The 3,056-nt window shown below is 40.4% G+C and overlaps 1 protein-coding gene across 1 annotated transcript in view; it reads right to left on the bottom strand.

Annotated features, from left to right (window-relative positions):
* Window positions 1-3,056, bottom strand: part of LOC108229449 (segment polarity protein dishevelled homolog DVL-3) — a gene marked incomplete in the record, with an annotated part of 9,772 nt that overhangs the window by 2,973 nt on the left and 3,743 nt on the right.

Below are 3,056 nucleotides of genomic sequence, written 5' to 3' on the forward strand. Positions count from 1 at the left end.
CCATCCATCCATCCATCCATCCATTCATCCATCCATCCATCCATCCACCCATCAATAGCAGATGAGATAAATGTGTGTGTGTGTGTGTGTGTATCTGTGGTACCCTCTCCATCCGTGGCGTTTTGGGTTTTCGGTGGCGGCGCCGCTGTCGCCTGATGAGTCGCGGCGAGGAGCTGCTCTGCTCTGTTGATTGGCTGAACCTGGAGTGACATCACAGAAGGAAATGCCTGGTTAAAACAAAAAATCTAATTACATAAAACTAGATTTAGATATGCAAATTTTAAATATATGTTGATGAAAAATAATTAACAACTAAATCCTAATAATACAATTAAACATTTAAATTTTTAACTGAAAGTTTGATTCTTTTAAAAATCTATGTACAATTATTTCATTAAAATGAGCCAATTATTCTTAATACTTTTTGTTTTACTGCAAAATTTTAAAATTATTTTTATTTGTAAACTTTATTAGTAAATAATAAATAAACAGAAAAACTACAATTGTCTCATATAATCATCCTATGAAGAATTATTACAATAACTGTAGTAATAATGACAATATTTATAATAAAAAATCATTTAAAAATATAAATATGTGAAGGTGTAAAACTTGCACTTACCTGCTCAAAACAGCAACAACGTTTATAACAGAGGCAGAAAAACTGATTTAACTTAAAAATAACAAAAAAAAACTCCAAATGAAACCCTGAGAAGCTGAAAACCTTCTGAAAGTGAAAACTGAGACGGAATCAGGAAGCTGAGAATGAAGGATGAAGTGAGAAACATCAGGAACAGATTATTTCTGTTCCCAGGTCAGATGGGATGGTTTTATCTGCAGCACAACAAAAGAGCCCCGACGGTCACATGACCTGCAGCAGCCAATCAGAGCACACAATGAGCACAGTTTACTGGAGCAGAAGAAGACGCCCTGTGGGCAGGTGAATGTGTGTCAGACACACCGACCAATCACAGCGAGAGCTGCTGCTGATGTCACTGAGTCACATGACCAGAAGCAGCACAAAACACACATCTCTGTCTTAGCTTAGCATAAAGACTGGAAACAAAGGGAAACTGTTAGCCTGAGGAGCCTCCTCTGGTAATCATCCATCCATCATCCATCCATCATCCATCCATTATCCAGCCATCATCCATCAATCATCCATCCATCATCCAGCCATCATCCATCCATCATCCATCAATCATCCATCCATCATCCAGCCATCATCCATCCATCATCCAACAATCATCCATCCATCCATCAACCATCCATCCATCCATCCATCCATTGTCCATCATCATCCATCTATAATCCAGCCATCATCCATCCATCATCCATCCATTATCCAGCCATCATCCATCAATCATCCATCCATCATCCAGCCATCATCCATCCATCATCCATCCATCATCCAGCAATCATCCATCCATCCATCAACCATCCATCCATCCATCCATCCATTGTCCATCATCATCCATCTATAATCCAGTCATCGTCCATCCATCATCCATCCATCCATCCATCATCATCCTCACCAGTTTTGGTGAAATGATGAACAGTTTTTTATTTATATTTAATAGATCATCAAACCCAAACTGCAGGTGAGTTCCTGTCTTCCTGCTCTGATTAATGTTGGCGCTCAGGATTTTTATATTTCAGAGCTGAATTGATTGAACTAACAGGAAGCTGACCCTGAGTTTTAACCATGATGCGTACATGGTTTTCATTGGGTGATGGTCTCTGTGAGCCCGCCTCCAGCTCCTGATGACAGCAGGTCTTTGTCCAGGTGCTGGAGTCAGAGGGTCAAACAGAACGTGGCTCTGGTTCTGGTTTAGCACTGGAACCAGTTTAGGGGAACACCCTTGATGGATGTTAACCTGATTAACATTCTGTTTAGTTAAATACCTGAACAGGTGATCAGGTGTTGATGGGTTGTGTTGTTGTTGTTGTTGTTATCTGGTTTGATTAATCTGGGCCTAAGCCTGACTTCACTGACCTTCCTCCAGAGTCTTCCTCAGATGAGCAGAAACTGGTCATCTCTAACTCGCTGCTCTGTTGGGTTGATGAACTGTCACCTCCACCTGCTGGCCCCGCCCCCTTCTGATCAGCCGTTCGGTGGGTGTGTCCGTCCAGGTGTTCGCCTGCAGAGGCAGCAGCCAATCAGAGTTTTTTACTCTTGGAGAGGTAGTCTGCTAACATCCGACCACCCTCTTTATCAGAACCAGAACCAGCCCAGGTTCGGTTTTAGTCCTGATGAAGAGTCTATAGAACCTAAAACTGAGAACATGAGAACCTTTAGAACCAACAGGTTTCCTCTGGATCACAGTCTTAGCTTCTTTTCTTCTATAAGCTCCAGCCTCAGAGCAGGTTAACTAGCAGGTAACTAACGGGTTAGTAACAGGTTAATGACATGTTGGTAGCAGATGGGTTGTAAGGGTTTAATAACAGGTTAATAACAGGTTAGTGACAGGTTACTAGCAGGTTAGTAACAGGTTAATAACATGTTGGTAGCAGATGGGTTGTAAGGGTTTAATAACAGGTTACTAACAGGTTAGTTGCAGGTTACTAGCAGGTTAGTAACAGGTTAATAACATGTTGGTAGCAGATGGGTTGTAAGGGTTTAATAACAGGTTACTAACATGTTAGTAACAGGTTAGTTACAGGTTAGTAATAGGTTAGTAACAGGTTAATAACATGTTGGTAGAAGATGGGTTGTAAGGGTTTAATAATAGGTTAGTAACAGGTTAGTAGCAGGTTAGTAATGGGTTAGTAACAGGTTGGTAGCAGATGGGTTGTAAGGGTTTAATAACAGGTTAATAACAGGTTAGTAACAGGTTAGTAACAGTTTAATAGCAGGTTAATAACAGGTTAGTAACAGGTTAATAGCAGGTTAATAACATGTTGGTAGCAGATGGTTGTAAGGGTTTAATAACAGGTTACTAACAGGTTAGTAACAGGTTAATAGCAGGTTAATAACAGGTTACTAACAGGTTAGTAACAGGTTAATAGCAGATTAATAACAGGTTAGTAACAGGTTACTAGCAGGTTAGTAATGG

Source organism: Kryptolebias marmoratus, linkage group LG2, assembly GCF_001649575.2.
Source record: "Kryptolebias marmoratus isolate JLee-2015 linkage group LG2, ASM164957v2, whole genome shotgun sequence".
Classification (NCBI taxonomy): domain Eukaryota; kingdom Metazoa; phylum Chordata; class Actinopteri; order Cyprinodontiformes; family Rivulidae; genus Kryptolebias; species Kryptolebias marmoratus.